This window comes from Pinus tabuliformis, chromosome J (genome assembly GCF_031772625.1).
Source record: "Pinus tabuliformis cultivar Carrire ecotype Pingquan chromosome J, CPIR1, whole genome shotgun sequence".
Classification (NCBI taxonomy): domain Eukaryota; kingdom Viridiplantae; phylum Streptophyta; class Pinopsida; order Pinales; family Pinaceae; genus Pinus; species Pinus tabuliformis.
In genome coordinates, this window is record NC_142295.1 from 7,081,419 (window position 1) to 7,099,438 (window position 18,020).

Genomic DNA, 18,020 nt, shown 5'->3' on the forward strand with positions numbered 1-18,020 from the left:
CTATGAGAGACCTGGAAATAAGGGCACAATAACTAGGGTTTGATTGTTTTGACGAGTGTTTGAGTAACTCAAGATCAAGGCAAGGAGGAAAGGTTTCTTACAATGTATATTATCTAGGCCAAGTCTCATGAAACCTTCATGGAAGTCCTTAAGTTGAGGGAAGAAAAACTACGGTTTCCCTTTTAGGGAAAACACTTAGGGCAAGATATTTTATGGATGAAATTGAAGTGGATGCCCACCAAATTAATAGGTTTTGTTGTAAACCCTACCCACTTGATGTTTATTCTCTCCAACCACCGAAATCCTCCCTTTCCCTAGAAATTTGCACCAAGCCCTAACTCCTTCTCTAGCCTTGAAAGGACCGAAATTTAAGAGAGAAAAATATGGAGAAAAAGTGAGAATGATCACCAACAATTTGGATTAGTGCCTTATCCTTTGGGCATATGGAGTCAAGGATGTCTTAGGTTAGCTAATCTTGCTTCTAAGGAGGCCGAAATTCGGTGCCCTAGCAACGAATTTCGAGCATTTACCCACTTAAAGGAATAATGGAGTTTTATGGGAGAGCTACTTGGAGGTCACCACTAGGAGAATTCTTACATGTCATGTATGAGTAATGAACGCAATATTCATCTATCTAGCATTCAATTAATCGCCAATAAAATTAGGGCACAATTTTAGCATGAACTAGAATCAATCATTCCATGCATTTGACATAGAAAATAGATTTTCAACAATTAAGAGTACGTAGAAGACAATATGCAAGAAATCCATCCATTAATCCAAAGAATAGCTCCAAAGAATGTCCAAAAATCAGCTCCAAACATCAAAATGCATCCAAGATCCAATATAGTCCACAAAAGAGCAAGTGTGAGTTTCCTCTATGAGGCCAAATTCCAAGTGTGATGATGATGAGAGATCAAATGAGGTCTCTCCAATATATATGTGCTCTAACATAACCTATTTTAGCCTACAAGCCCCTATAATCATAAAATAATGTGCAAATAATGGCCCAGGTCACATGTCGACCTAGTAGATTTTGCAATTTCAATTTTATCTCCACAAATGCTAGCCGAAATGCTGATGTCATGCTTGCGTGGGATTCTAGAAGGCTGATGTTGAGGCCTTTTGGTGCCATGACAAGTGTAAAAGGCCTCTAAAATCAAGATCTAGGGGTTGGCCCTTGTATCTTGGTGCAAATCATCCTATGGCCCCCAAATGTGGGTTTGGCGCACAAAATTGGGTCTCATGGGTCTCCAAGTGATAGAATCTCCATCTTTTCTCCAATGTTGAGGACACTGAAGATGGTGCTAGCCCTCCCATGTCTCAAGGAATAAGAGAAACCTCATTTAGGCCCTGCATCACCTACCACACCATGTATGTACTACTAAGCTAGCTGGGGGCATACTAGTCTAGGTGCATCATCCCATGAATAATATAGGGCAAAGTACAAAAGCTGTTGGTGTTGAAGGTGCCCATGCTATGAATTATGCTATATAATTCTCTGGAGTTCCATGGCTCTCAACACATCACCTATGGGTGTCCATATGTCCCTTTGGAGGACCTAGACCCCAATTAAGTTGCCCGGACCAATGGATGGAACCACCTGCCAATCACACACAATATCTGGTGCTACAACTTTCACTATCAGGTACATTAATTATTATTGCATCTAAGTGAATTAACTTGGAAATAAATTTGCATAATAACACTTCATATGTGGCTTCTTTTCCAAAATTGTGGCCTTAGTCACATAATGGTGTTACGTCCCTAGGTAGGAGTGGTTAATAAACGACCCGTTAGGTGTTCCCAAACCCCAAAGGGAAGTGACATGTCCTCAGCTCACCCCTCAATCGATATGTGCCATGTTAATAATGATGGAACAGAGGGGAAAAGAACTCCATGGCCAAGTGTCGTGGTCAAAGGGACCAGCTATGATGGAATACTTCATCTTGGGTGTATAGATGTGAAGTGGGAGCAATCATGGATGCATGGGTTACCTCGGCCTTTGTTTTTCCACCCCTCTCTATCGTTTTTTACTTTTTCTTTAATTTTTCTTGTATTATTGCTCGTAGCTCGAGGAATGTGAGCTTGCTTTGTATGATGTATAGCAATTATTATCCCCATTAGGATGAGGCAGTGCATTGCCCATCAGGGGTTGGGACATGCAAGGGTTCCTTGTCTTCTATGAGATAGGGCAACATTGGCCTAGGAACTAGGTGATGTCCATATGATAGAGGTAGAGCTCATGCTTGGCTTTTGCCCACTTGCTAATTTGTATGTACCGACCATCTTTTACATTTTGATTTTACTTTTGTTTTTCTTGTGGCCATCATATGCTCTTTTCTTTTCTTTTAGCTGCATCAACCTCCCAGGGTGCATTTTTAGGCCCTACCCAAGGTATGAGGATGTGTGTATGCCAAATTCCAATGAACCAATGGTCAGTTGACCCAAAGAAGGGAGGTGGAAAAGGGGCTCATATTGTAAGATGGAAAGTGGTAAGGATGTAATAGGGATAGATGGGGCTATGCTATCTAAACATGGCTTCCGAAGTAGTACCCCTTCCTAAAGCCATGGGCCATTAGGGGAGGTCCCATTAGACTAGGATAGAAAGTTAACCCCCCATTTAATATCAGGGAACAAGACTACGACCAAGACCCTTCTTTCTTCTAGGTCACCCCATAATCTATGCCAAAACGCCCAAATATGAACAAGCATAAGCACCCGATCGCATAATGAATAAAGTACCTTTTGATCAGAAGCCCACCTTCCAACATGTGCTCTAACCAAATGGGCGAGGAAACATATGATTGATGCAGATGACGAAAATATGAATGGCACATCGCATCGGCTACAAAGTGGCTCTTAGGGGTTGCTGGCTACCAACTGGATTAGACAAATAGGAGAAAAGCTTTTCCTAGGGGTCACTTACTTTTGATTGGTAACAAACACATTTCTATTTGTTGAATGGTGTTGTCGTTGATGCCAATTTTGGTCCTTGAATGCTCTTAATATTCGTCTAGTTTGCATTGATTGGAAGCTCCAAATGACATGAAGCCCTGGAAGAGAGGACAAGAAGCCCTAGCTGCCCCGCACATGTTGAGGAAAATGGATGTAAAGGGCAGTGACTTTGAGCTCGAGACCATCATCAATTGATTGTCCATGTCGTGCCGATTCCAATGGTATGTATCACATCAAGTGGGTACTCTCGGTTGAGGAGATATGGCTTCTCGAAGTTGAAAACCCAATTTTTGGTCAAGGAACCCCAGAGGAGGTGTTACAAGCAATTTTATATTATACAAGGAAATTAAAATTGAAAAGGCCTAGCCTAGTCAAAGTCAAAAGGAGATGTTATCAAGGATAAATTATCAAATTTGAATTAAAGTCTGTCCTAAAGTTGGTGAATTATTTTGGCTTCAAAATTGTAAAAAAATTGAATTTTAAATTTAGTATTTTGGAGGGTTGGCTCCCTCCTAGTGATCAGGTCGGCTTCCCATCTTTTGATGACCCTTCGACCTCTATAAATTAGGGCTCGTTTCCCCTCAAAAGAACACAAGCTCACACACTTATTTCTGAACTATTTCTGCGAGTTCTATGGCCTATGTAGTCTTGAAAGTCAGAAGGAAGTCGGCCGTGTTTCATAGAGTGGTTGGGCTTATTCTTTTATCTTTTATTTTTGGTAATTCACTGGGCATGACTGGGTTTTGAAGGCCGATTCAGGAAGCATCTTGTGAGGTCTGTTTTGAGAATTCTGTTGAGAAAATTTCGTCCCTCAGACAGGCGCAGATTTGGCCTTTCTGAGGCAACTTCGTTGGTTTGAGGCAATCTTTCTGAGGCTCTTCGGCCCTGGTAGAGGAGCCTTCTGAGGCTTGGATCTGATGTATTGTTACAGGCTCGGACCTAAGGTTTGTTGCAGGCTCATACCTGAGGTTTGTTGCCAGATGCTACTTCCTCCTGTGAAAAGATTTTAAGGGTTATTTGGGTCATCCTTTAGAGAAGAATTTGCTTTTGTTAATGGCTAACATTGAGGCCTATTCGACGCTCTTTCCAGATCTCTGTGGTATTGATTTTGATGGCAGTCCTGTGTAATTGAATGGAGTAATTCCGATCTTTGTTGCAGAGGCATATAACCTTCAATTTGGCGCTGAGGAAGTGACATGTCACACAGAATTTAAGGGTTATTCCACACCAATTTGAGAAGCATATTTGCAAGTTTGTTGGCAGCTTGAAGAACCTTTTTGTTGAAATCTCCAAGGCATTAAATTCACTACTACTTGAGCCCTAATCTGAGCTATCTGAAGCACCTTCAGTGAGATGTAATCTGAACATTGCTAAAAGGGAGATTGAAACAAGTTTTTTTCACTGTGCTGTGCAAGGCCAATTCGGACCCTTCTTTTGGATCTGGTCAAAGGTATTCTTTTGGCATTAATTTACAACTCTCTGAGTTTTGTGACTGATCTTCATCTTGTTCTGAGGGTTATTCGTTGGTTATGCTTTGATCTGTGTGTTACTCTAAGGTGTTATTATAAGTCTATCCTTTATCGTAGCAGACCTGGGTTAAAGAAAAGTTTCCTTCTAACTATCTTCTGTATTCTTAATTCTGGTTAAGGGTTTTTGGCTTGAGGTATTTCAACAGCTGTCAGAACAGTATCTAAGGCACCATCGTTGAATGAAGTGGGCCAGATTCTAGCCATGCATATGATCTCTTCATATTGTCTGGTCAAAGGTTTGTTGGGCACATATTGATAGAGAAAACATCAAATTATTGGCAGACATCTTCAGGTATATACTCATCATCTTCAGTACACAAGGGGCAATTCTGTTGTTGAGCAGGGATTATACATCCAAGGTATACATCAGCAATATGAGAGTATGATTTGTAAAAGGTTCAGTTTATGAGTTGGCAACGAGTAGCTTTTTAATTTGGCAATTGACAGAGTTTGGCTTAACATTGCATATCTGGAAGAAAGGGAGAGCTTGACATGCATGCACTGCTTCACCTCTTATTGTTACAAGTGATATTGTATCACTGCTGTCCCTTGTATATGTCACTGATATGTGTTTACATGATAACATTTGTCTGAGCAAGAATTGACAACTAGGGTTTGAGACAACAGAGCTTGCATTGCAGAGAAGTTTGGCATGATATACTGTTGGTGCATTGACACAAAAGGATGGTGGTATAGTATTGATAGGCTATTGTTGAGTTAGGGTTTGTCAGAAGTGCTTGAGCAAAGTTATTGGCTTGTGTGGTCAGCTGATGAATGCTAGGGTTTCCAGTGCTTCTAACTTGCTTGTTGAACCAGGGTTGTATGGCTGGATGTTTGATGACAGGTTGATGTTGCTTGAAGCTAGGGTTTGATGCACATATTGCGCTTAAGCAGATTTGATTAAGTAGAGATTGTATGGCAGTTTGTTTTTGTGTTGATATTAGGTAGAGGTGGATCCAGTCTGAAAATTGTGGAACATGGTCCATTGAGGTGATTTGAAGGTTGGAGCCTTTAGGGCAAGTGGTGGCTTGATGAGTGGGGTTGTAGGGTGGTGCAAGGCGGAGAGTGGAGTCTCCTTCAGGTTGGAGCCTAAGAACACTTCAGGGCGATAGGGTGGTGCTAGGGTAGGTTGGAGCTTGTGCAGGGTGTTGGAGCATCTTTTCAGTCGGAGCTTCTAAAACCAAAGCGTTGGAGCGTCCTTCCAGTTTGAGCATTCTTTAAGTCGGAACTGATAAAACTAAGGTGTTGGAGTGTCCTTCTTGTTGTAGCTGGTAAATCAGAGAGTTGGAGCTTCCTAATGACATAAATTTTGAAGACCTATATTAAGAAGCGTTCGGTGGTTTTTCTCCCGGAAGGGTTTTGACCTAAAAATCTCGTGTCCACTGTCTTTGATATAGTGCATTGTTGAATGGTGGTGCTGATTAATGTTTTGATTTGATGCTAATGTTAATTAATGCTCTAAAATATTAAAAAATAACTAATTGAAGTGAAGCACTGATTCACCCCTCTCAGTATTTCCAACGCTATTATCTGTAAAACCATCATATCTTCTCTGTAACTATGAAGTTCACCACCATTCCCCCAACATCACTGCATGTAAAATAACTTGTTCTATCACAGCAGTATTGTAAGAAAACTTAGTGGTGGAAGAGTTAAAGCCATATAAAGCCAAAAGGAAGAGCCGCAGGACAAATAATGAAACCTTATATAGGGGTTGGTTAGAAAACATAATGAAAGACATTGCCCATAAAGGTGCCTGCGTCGTCCTTCTCTGGTAAAATCATTAATAAAGTGTGGCCCAAGTAAATTTAAATAGAATGGATTCAATATTTTGTTCATATAAAGAGCAGCCCAAATAAATAACGCTTCAGTCGCCATACGTTTAAAAAATAGACTATTTTTAGTAACTGCTAAAACGCATAGTGAAAAGGAGCTGCCTTTTCAAATTCACTTATAGGGCAAGCCTGCCAAAGCTGAGTCTGGTGAGTTAGACTGGGTCTGGAGGGTTCTACTTTGACCCCACCTAGTTGTGAGGCCAGGCTGGGTCAAATTGCGGAGTATGGTTTGACCTTACCGAGTCCTGTGATTATGTGTCTTAAGCTTTCATGAATCATATGTATAGAATGATGCCATATAGTTTAGGAGTCATAAATATTTATTAAATATATATGTTACAACCATGGGGAAGGTTATACTGTCATATATATATATATAGGGTAATATTATTTTGTTTAAATTTTATTGTCACTATTTTACTCCATCCTGTAGATCGTAGAGGGTCTCTGGAGGATGTAAATAAAGATATTCTGTTCTATTAACTCCTATAGCTACAATATTAGATGCTGGTGGATGAACCAACTTTTGATACATGATAACTGGGGTCTACAACCTAATCAGTATTATTATGGAACTTGAAGTCCTTTTTAGGTTTGACAAATGCAGATAGTACATTCTGAGATTTTATGTTTTTCTAGCCTCTCATGTACAGATCCAGATTGTTAAAGTGCATATGGCGTCTAGACTCTATACATACCAAACTATATTTGAACTTCCGGGAGTCTTCTTTCCTATCTTGAAGTCTTCTTTCCTATCTTTGAAGTGTTTATGTTAGTGAGTATTCTTTTCTTTTAAATACTTCAGTCTCAATTGATGGATTGGAAATGCCCAAATTTCATGGTCTTAGTAGAGGAATAAATGGAAGATTTTAGCGGCTGCATTTTTTCTTTTGTAAATTTCTTTATTCTCAAAAATTTATTTTCTTTAAGTTCCAACTTTTGATGCCTTTCATTACAGCTTCTATAAGTTTTATTTTCCAGGATCTTAGCTTTATTTATGGCTTGGCTAAAATTATTTGCAATTGAAAACATTGCTATAGGCACATTTGCTGTGTGTCTTTTCTTTTCCAAGTCCGTGGTTTATTGTTAAAACACTTATGATCAGATATTTTGACAGGTAGCGGGATTGACTAATAACTCCTATATAGAAGGAGCTCAAGAAATCCGCCAGTGTGTGGTGAAGTACTCGTCTCTTGGGAAGTATGTATTGCAAGTGGCAAAGGTAACTCCCAAAAACATGATAGGCATCTCAGCACGTTGTTTGACATTTTGTTGAAATTTATGCTTTTGGGACACTTTCATTGGAGGTCAAAGATAAATAAGTGCACTTACATGCAGAGGAGACTGGATAAAATGCTATATGTGGGCCTTACGGAGAACCATAAGGAGTCTGCTACATGTTTGCAAATATAGTTGGAGCACAAGTTATCTCTCAGTTACAAAAGTCAAATAATTCTTTAGTTTGAGTTCGCTTGTTACCAATAACAGAACAGGTCAGTAGACTTGAAGGAATTCTTGCTTTACATATTTTAGGGATGTGTGGAAGCATCTATTATTACAGAAAACGGGTATATATACTTAATATACAACTCAGTTATAACAGAAACAAATTGTTACATGTGAAACTGGTAAGAAAATGTTATCATCCTAGATGTCATGGTGGGTGAGAAGATTACGAAGCTTGGTAGGATTGGCAAGGTTAGAATGGGGGATACAATTCATGTAATTTAACTTCCTATTTGATCAACTTACTGACAAACTTTGAAAATTACACATGGTTAGAATTTTGAAACATTAAAACTCGTTTCATTGGACCACTTCCCAACAGTTAACTTAAACTGAGATGAAAGATGGAAGTTGTTACTTTATCGTGTTCTGCATACCTCTTATTAATTCTTACTTGCAGGTTCTAAACTCACGTCAATTGGTAGCAACTCAGAAGAACTAATGCAACCACAGGTACATTTGGACCTTACATTTTCTGGATTTTACGTTTGTACTTTAGATGCAAACGCCAACTGTTCACCAAGGAGAAGATCATGTGTATAATTCTCCACTGATTTTGGAGGGAAAATTCTGATTGACTGAGAAATATTCGTGTGTCTCCTCACTACAGAGCAGTATTGAGGACCAGAAGTCGAACATACATCCTTTTAATGAAAATGCCAAAGAAGAAAAGGAAAATGTATGTGTTTTACTTGATTCAGATGCACTTCCTCTTCACCCCTATCTTAACATAAAATATCTATAAACGAGAAGTCTGGATTTCTGACTCAATAGCTTATTTCTTAAGAAGAAAGTGTGAAATTTGAATAAAAACCTTCTTAGCATGTTTCTATTTATTTTAGCAATCAGGACATCCCTAATTTCTTTTCTTTTCTATTTTGCAGTTTACGGTTGCTAAACTGATGGGAAATTATGAAGGTTGTGTTTCTACTTCAAGGTTATCTCACACACGGCGACGCATTTCTTCATTGAAGGGTGTTGCACCAGCTAATTTTTCAACAGAGGTATTCTTAATAATTAGTATTCTTACTAATGCACACAAGCAGGTTAGGATGTGGTCATTACCATTATATAAGTCTTCACCTCACTTTTCTCATGCTTTTTCTATATGTATGGTGACACTGATGAAGACAATTTGGAGTTTCAAACAAATTTGTAGTTTATATATGGGAAACACCTTTCTTTTTGTAAGACGATGGTAACTGTTAGGAAATTTGAGGCAAATTAATCAGGAAACTGACAAACTGCTAATTTTCAAAATTTTTCCTTGTAGTTGTATTATATGTAGAATTTTTTTTAAGGTCCTTGTAGCCCCCCCTCCGGTTTTAGCTTGTTTTGCACATCATTGTTTAATGCCCACAACCCATTTCACATGGCTGATATATAAACATGAAATACATTCAGATAAAAATTCTACTAGGCTACCACTACTTTTGCCTTTCACACTTTCAGTTGTTAAAAAACACAAGCAAGCACACACATAAATTTGTACACAATTATTTTCAGTTAATCTCAGACCCTGGAAAGAAACCACAAGCGGAAAACCAGTTATAAGGAGTTTTTATTGCTTATCTCAGAGAAATTATTTACAACATTTAAAACATTTCAAGGGTACTTATATCTCTCCCTTGAAAACTCAGTCATAGTCCAGCAACCACTGCTCCTTGAATTGCCTGCCACTGAGTGAGCTTTCCAGCATTAATTTCATGTTGTCTGCCCATAATTTGCTCCACAAAATTTGGGCCACTGAACAACAATTAATATCCTCAAAATATGTGCCACAGATCTGCAAATTTCCTACTCGAAATCTGCACTGACAGGCTGACTATTTCAGCCTTGAAATCTGTGCAGAGACCTAAAATTATAGGTCTGATCTCCTAAAAATCAGGCCTGTTCTAGCCTGGAAAAATATGCTGAAAAGCGCTTTGAATTCAGCAATGGAAGTCTGCTCTCCTGCCTAGATTTTTGGCCCTGTCAGACTGCCCTCTTTGCCTTAGTTTGCATGCTGCTGTTCTGCTCAGGAATTCACATTGGAACTTCTGCCAGTCTCCTGGGCTGCGTGCTACTTTATCAGACTAGGAACTCGGCCTGTTGGTATTCTGCACACTGTTGTAGTTGTTCTCTCCTTTTGCAATCGCTATCTCAGCCTCTAACTCCTTCTCCCCTTGCTTTCTCTCTTCGAGTAGAGGCTATCTCAGTCTCCTTCCTTCTTTTTGCTGTAGAATCTCTCCACTAGCAGTCTCTCACAGCCTCTTTCTCTAGAAGCTATCTCAGCTTCCTTTAGAAGCTCTCTCAGCCTTCTCTTGAAACTTGTTGCCCACCACCTTGTGGGTGATATCCCCAGGAGAATTTTTTCTCCATGACGAGCCTCAGCCGGCAGCCAGCAGCCCCTTGATGCCTCCTACTAGATCATTGTGCCATTTCTCTACCACCTAAGCTAGCCATGTGGTCCTTCACCCACCTGTATTGATCGTATGTTTGAAGGTGGGCCTCCCGAATCTAAAGGTATGTCTTGTCATTTGGTAATTGAGTATTGGGTTTAGTTATCATGGATACTTTTGGGTATGGATCGATGGGGGGATTTGGCGGAAAGAGTGGGCTTAGTTTGTGCTCCTGTCCTCTTGATTTCTTTTGGTTGCTACCCTTGGATCTTAGTCCCGGGGATCTCCTTTATTGACCATTTGGTTCTAGGGTGGTACTACTTGGGAAAACACGATTTTGGGTGCGTGGTCCCGCTCCTTTACCCGCACATACTACTCCTTTTCCACTCAATATACCCCCATTCATCATCATTTCTCCCAACTGGGTCCACATAGGGCTAGCCTCCCTATCCCCTTTGCCCCCACCTTGGGTCAGGGCTAGAATGATGCCCCAAAGGTTGAAGCAACTAAAAAAATAAGAAAAAGCATAATTGGCCACATTTAACAGGAAATTGTACCACAAAATGCAAAAGATGGTTGGGACAAAAATAATTAGCATGTGGCAAAAGCCGACACATGAGCTCTACCCCAGCCATGGCCATCACCTTGGTTCCATAGGCCCTAGATGAGCCTCCTCTATCATTCAGGAACCCATGATTGTCCCAACCCCTAGAGGGCAATGAACCGCCCTACCTCAAAAGGGGTAATCATTGCTATATTATACACATCATGTTCTTGTCCTTGTCCTTTGAGCCCCGAGCAGTTAATTAAAGAAAATTCATAAAAGGAAAAAGACATATAAAGAAGGGTGGAAAAATCAAGGCTGGGGCACCTCATGTACCACGACTGCTCCCTCCTATACATTATATACCCAGGTGTGGCCTTCCCCTTATCTAGCTACCCCTATGCCCCATTATGTGGCCCGGGGTTGCCCCCCTTATTCCCTATACCATCTCACCTATTTGTCACTTGCCACCCCCATTAGAAGGGTGTACCTTGGACAGACTATCTCCTCTAAGGGCTGAACCCACCTAATAAGGTACTTGGCTAACCCCCTTTGGAGTTTGGAGACACTAACACATGCCAAAGCCCACGACAGAAGGGCATGCCATTATGAAGTGCCCACTTTGTTATCCATGGTTTGTAAGCTCCTTTACCCGATTATTCTAATGACTGATTGTACTGGAAGCCTAGGGGATGCATTGGATCTTATGCAGGATTGCAGGTGGTTTCCATTTGGGTTTGGCTTCTCTATATGGGATCCTGACCCCCAGAGGTCCACATTGGCACATGTAGGGTGTGCATAGAGAGCCATGGGTCTCCACAGTAGCAAACAACACTCCTTATATCTTCATGGATGTTCAGAGACTACTAGCGATCCACTTTTGGGATGATGGTGACATGATTGGTACACTATGCCCAGCAGGCCCCCACAAGAGCCCCACACTCTTGGCAGGTGTCCCAACACTTGTACGATGTTATGGTAGCATTCATTCTCTTAGGGTCCTGTAATTTACAGGATCAATTGATCATTGAATAGTTGCTTTGAATATTTCAGATTGTAAATAATATAGCTTTCTGCAAATGATTTCCAAAAAGATAGAAAAATGAAAATTGAAAAATGAGAAGAGGGTATAAATACAAAAATAGAAAAATAGAAGAAATGTTAAATGAACCCCACAAAAAATGAATAAATATGAAAGTGATGCTAGCTTAAGTGCCACTACTAGCCTTTTGGCTTTGTAAATAATAAATTTATGAAATTGTGTGCAGCTTGTTTAAAATGCCACAATCCCTTTCTGCTTGAAACATACAGTTTAATCATGTTCAAGTTGATTTCAATTTATGTTAATTAGAGTAGGGTGAATAACTTAGCCAAATTGTTTAATCTTGGTTAAGAATAGATAGGCAGAATAGGTGAATAAAGTTAATACAACTGTTTAATCTGGATTAATTTCGCTGATTAGAGTAGTTTAGTGTTGAAATGAACATTCTTTGTCTCTTTTAAAGGAAAATTTGATAGGGTTTGCATGCTCAAATGCACCCTCATTGCTTTAGAATAACATTTAGATAGGAAAATAAAACTTTTTGATGTAATAAGTCTGAATTGGTTTGTTGTCTTAAGTTTGGACATTGGGTTATATTTCATGTGCCCGAAACACATTATGGGGCCGTCCGGTGTTAAACCTCATCTTATTTCGCCATCCCCGATCATTCACCACCTCGATCCAACAACCCATGATAGGTTTTGGACCCCCCCGAAGCAATAGCATTTAACGACCACCGGGGGGGGGGGGGGGTCCGAAAAGCGGTTTATCGCCCCCCTACGTGTCAGTGCCATGTGATTTTGGACACCCCCCTCGACTTACCGGATACTGCCTGCGTCCCCCCCTCTGAAAGCTGTTTCGCCATCCCACTTGTCCCTACTCCTGTGCCAACATTCACCCGCCATGTCCCTGCTCCTCCTCCACTGCTATTCTGCCACGTGTCCTCCTCCCTGATCCCGCTCCCGCTTACCGTTCCATTCCCACTAACACTCCCGCACCACTCACTGCCTGCCACTTGGACTATTTTCCCCACTCACCTCCACGTCATTTCTCCACATCACCCTTGCGAACCCCACTTCCTTTCCACCAACCATGTGCCTCCACATCATCCCCCACCTCCATGTCACCTCCCGCCTCCACGTCATATGTCTGTTTCATGGTCAGTTAAAATTATGTTTTTTCCTATACAACACAGTAATTTAAAACATGGTTTACAAACAACTGAGAACGAATTTTCAAAAACGGAAAGAGGTTTTTGTTTATAACATCCTCATGTACAAAAACCTCTCTTAGTTTTCTAATAGTTGTTATGGTTTGGGAGATTCAGATGAATCTTTGCAATTTTTTTCCTGAATTTTCCTGTTTTTAGTCAGTGTTTTCAAATGCAGTTTCCGAGCAGGTGGAAATGAATTTTCAAAAACTGAAAGAGGTTTTTGTTGCCAACATCATCATTTACAAAAACCTCTCTCAATTTTCTAACAACTATTATGGTTTGGGATATACAAAGGGATTACAGGACCCTATTTTTCAGAATTTCGGGAGGAAAAATCTCAAAGACAGTTAGTGACTTGGATGCCACCTCATCAAATAAGAGTTTCTATCAAATTCTAATTGCTCTTCTTTGTCACCAACAATCCACAAAGATAGTGCCAAGTAGATTCATTAGTTTTGAATGTCCTATATTTCAGTTCTATTTGTGTAATACAATTTGAGATATTTGTAACAAATCTTGATATTTTTTCAAGATATTTTAGTTTAGAATTTTTATAAATACTTCATCATTTGAAGTAAGAGATGTTGGTTTTTGTACGAAGAACACTATTGTATATTTTTTCTGAAGCATCAACAAATTACCAGTAATACAAAAGCTCTTTCACAGGATTCTTGTGTCAAGTTGTTGGTGAAGTGCATCTATTTGTCTTATGTGTTTATATTTCTTTGTTTATAGCACATATTTGTTTTCCAGATCTGAATTATTCAATAGATAAATAAAGGGAAGAATTTGTTTAAATCTACACTCTGCACCCGACTACGAATAATTTCTATGTTTTCTTCTGATCTTTAAATATAGAATTCAGGTAATAATGCTCTATATTTGAAGTGAACCTTAAATCTGTTCTTCTTCTCCATTTCACAGACCTTAAAGAATCCATTCAGTTTGGCTACCCTGCCTTGTGAGATCTATCTGTAAACACTGCTGTCAATTGTATTTTATGTAACAAACTCCATAGCCCAATGGTAATCTAGTTATCAACCAACCATTCAAATACAAATCAAACCCCAAACTTCATAACTAGCCTAATATTCAATCAAACAAAGTTAAATCTTACAGAGAGAGCCCTCTCTGAAGCTAGTAGGGCTAGATCCCAGCTTCCAAAGTTGGTTTGTGGTTACCTTGGTGATTTTCTTCTGCAACCTCAGAAAATTACTAAGTGCTAACAAATTCCACCACCTGGACATTTGCAAAGGATATACAGACATCTCTAATTCATATGGAGACTCATGGGGTCATTGATGTGCCCTCAGACCCATTGAGAGGACCATAGGTCTACTATTTGGAGAACAAGGGGCCACCCCTTTGTGCATCATATTCTGAGGAATTTATTCCTCAATATGGCACTTTAGGATGTTATTGAGCCTTTGGAGGGCCCTATGACATGCATACATCATTATTTGGTCCCTTGTGTGGCTTGTTTTTACATTATGAGTTAGTATGGTGGGCTTGTCACCATTAGGAGTTATTATTTGCACATTATTTTATCTTCAGGGACCCATAGGCTAATTTGAACTCCTTAGGAGGATATATATTGATGCTAGATACATTCATTTGTATCATCACTTGACTTGGTATCTCTCTAATCATAGTGAATTTTCGCACTTTTTCCTTGGTGGATATTTTTGGAGATGGATGAATTTTGATTTGGGCTATTTCTCTTGTCTTGGAGCTTTATTGAGTGAACGAAATTGTGGTTGGATATGCTCTATAACGTTGTAAGTAAATTTTGATAGTATTATTCTTGTTGCTGCATACTGCTAAAATTAAGGCTAGTTGCTGCATTATCGAAATGTGGAATTGAGCATGTTTGAGCTAATTTAATGTATGAGCGTTATATGAATGAAATGTCCTAGAGATTTATTTATCTCGAGAAGCTTGAAGTGTAAATGCTTGAAGGTCACTTTTCTTTTCTTTCTCTCAAGCTTGGACGAAGTTGACTTTTTGGGCCTCCTTGATCAAGAAACCAAGTTCTTACTCATCATTATCCTTGACTCCATATCCCCAAGTGAACTAGGCACCGATCCCTCAAAAAGGGTGATCTTTTCAACCCTCTTTCAACCATTTTCCCCTTTTTCCCAAAATCTAGCCCCTTTAGGTCACCTAGCGCATCAATTTCCTGGGAATTGACCCAAGGAAAAAATTTGATCTCGTATAGGCTACTGCACTAGTGAGTCCCCTCCCTCTCCTCCAAATTTGAGGCAATTCTAATGGTGGAATTTATGGGGATCTCAAGCCCTAAATCTAGGATTGAATTGTGCCTAGGCATCCCCAAGGCTAGACCTCAATAGGATCAATTCAACCTTTTGAAGAAAGTATTATTGTTTGGTCCGTTCCCCTCACCTTGTCCAGGATTGGAACATCATTGGTTGCTACATTCCATCCCCAAACCTGGGCTGGGTCCACTTGACCCCTTGTGGTCCCCCTTCTCAATAAAGACTATTTGTCAAGGACAATTTGGAAATACAAGTTTCCCAAGGATTATATGGATTTAGAAACTTGTTCATAAGCCTATCCTTTCTCCCTCAACCCTCCAATCATCACCCCTTATCCCTGGTGGACCAACTCCCTTGTTTAAAGAGCAAGCAAGCTTTATTCTTCATCCTTGGGAAAGGGTTTTGAGGGTCACTTCTCACCTATCCATTGAAATATACTTTACAAGTGAATCCCTACACTACCGAGACTCTTCCCATTGTTGAAAGTCCGTAAAGAGCAGTGAGACTTAGCTGTGGTGACAGTGGGCTAAGCCTCCACAGTTGCCCTTAACCTAGCTATTGGCCTTTTAGGAACCCCTTTAGGTCCCCTCCTGGTTTGAGTGGTAACAAAACTTTCTTAGCGTCCTCTTGAAGCTCTCTCAGCCTCCTCTTCTCTTCTTCTCCTTCTCCAACTCTACACTTGAAGAATGAATGAGTTCTCCTTGCCTTTTTCCCTTTTTAGTCTCTCATAATGAAGTGAAGCCCTAACCCTATGATCAAGGGTTGAGATTAGATCTCAGCTCTCCTTGATCAAGGGTGGAGATCTAATCTCCCATTGACCCCCTTCATTAAGAGCCTCCCTAGTCACTTTAATGTTGTTTTTGTACCTTGTATCTTTTTCCACATAAAGTCACTTTATAAACATAAAGTAACTTTAATAATATAAAGTACCATGTACTTTTTCTCATAAAGTCACTTTAAAAACATAAAGTGACTTTAATATAATAAATTACTTTGTACTTTTGAACCTCATAAAGTGACTAAAAGTCACATGACTTTAATAACTCATAAAGTTACTTACTAAAAAGGTGTTTTATGTGTTTTCCTAGGCCAAGGGAAAAAAGACACTAGGAAACACTTCCTTGGTACCCTTTTTCTCAACACTCTCTCTTACTGAGGACGCTGTTTCTCACCACTCTAGAAGTCCGTGATTCTCCTGATTCCTATGCATCTCCTTAGGATCTGGAACTCTGTGGTGTGCTGTGAAAATTTCTGAATCTAGAAACATAAATCCTATTGCAGTGACTGGTTTAACATCTCCTACTTGTTATTTCATTGAAAATGTTATTTAATTACATAAACATTGATGTAAACACTACTGCAATCTACACTGATATACAAATCATAAACTGAAGCAATAATTGAGACACATACACAAGGGACATCGTTATTTTTGGACAACACGTCCCCGGAAAAACCCAACTTGGGAAAACCGATGCAACAGATAGAAGGTTTTTTATTATTAAGCAAGCAGAATCTATGTACAGCAGATTGTCTCTCACACGGACAAACCTTACAGAGAAATCATGGCAGTAAGAAATACATACGAGGGTTTACGTCGTCCCCGGGCCTCGGCTGATCCAATGAGCAATTGTGCACCTTCCCAACAAATACTGCGCAGTCTCTACGCAATCACTGCGTGGGCCTATGTCCTACCTTTGGAGAACTGCGTCAGCCCAACTGCTAGATCGATCTACTGGACAAAGACTGTCGTTCAGCCCTCTTGGCTCAGAACTTCGCTTCTCCAGCAAAATCTTGGACTATAGACGACACTCTGCACTGCCACTACGTGAGCCCCTCTTGGACTGCGTAGGCTCTGCGTGAGCCCCCCTGTGTTGCGTAGGCTTTGTGCTATCTTCCTACTCAAGCTGCCTCTCTGCCACGTACTCTTTGGCTCGAAACTTACTCTCTGATCCAAATCTCTGCTTCTGCCCCTCTCACTGCAACAGATCACTGGTTCGATTCTCTCAGCAAACCACGCCCCAAAAAATCGAACTGACTAATCAATATGCTCACTCGGTGTATCTCCAACTGACCCTCAAGCCTCCTCTTATACTTTTCCTGTTGATGAATCAACAACGAGATTAAGTCTCTAATCAACGGCTAAGATTAAATTAGACTTGATCCTCGTCTCTTAGAAGCTTCTCACCCATATTTTCATTAATACCCATTAATATTTTTATTTTCCTAAGTTTAGACTTAGGAACCCCATTAAAAATATTAATTATTTTAATAAAATACAATCCATGTAGAATTTCACCAAAAGATTTCTGGGTCTGGGAGGTTTCATGGTTCTAGCCCCTCCACAAAATTTTGGAGCTAGAGCACATCCGATGCTACCCAAAAATCAACACTCCCTCTTAGCGAGGAATGTGCTCTAGCAATACTTCCCAACAAAAGTATCACACTGATCCACGACATCGGTCCTCTGTGCTGCTGATGCTCAACCTGCTGCCCTTCATCCATTGCGCTACTGCAATCTGTACTGTTGCCCATGACACTGCCACTGTCACTGCTACATCTGTACTGCAACTCCCTCTCAATATGCTGCATCATGCTGCCCATAACATTGCCACTGCTAACTGCTGCACTGCAACTCAGTTGCTGAGAAGTAAGCAACTGAAAAGTCACCCAAAAGCTGACATGTTGGTCAGTCTGGATACCCTGTGATGCTGAAGCTACCTCTGCTGCTAATTT

At 40.1% G+C, this 18,020-nt stretch overlaps 1 pseudogene across 1 annotated transcript in view; it reads left to right on the forward strand.

Annotated features, from left to right (window-relative positions):
- Window positions 1-18,020, forward strand: part of LOC149225156 (protein-tyrosine sulfotransferase-like) — a 267,602-nt pseudogene that overhangs the window by 183,901 nt on the left and 65,681 nt on the right. Inside the window, exons 6-9 of the transcript XR_016246941.1 lie at window positions 7,440-7,544; window positions 7,661-7,782; window positions 8,391-8,507; window positions 8,713-8,832. The product of XR_016246941.1 is annotated as a protein-tyrosine sulfotransferase-like (transcript). The remainder of the gene's footprint in view (window positions 1-7,439; window positions 7,545-7,660; window positions 7,783-8,390; window positions 8,508-8,712; window positions 8,833-18,020) is intronic.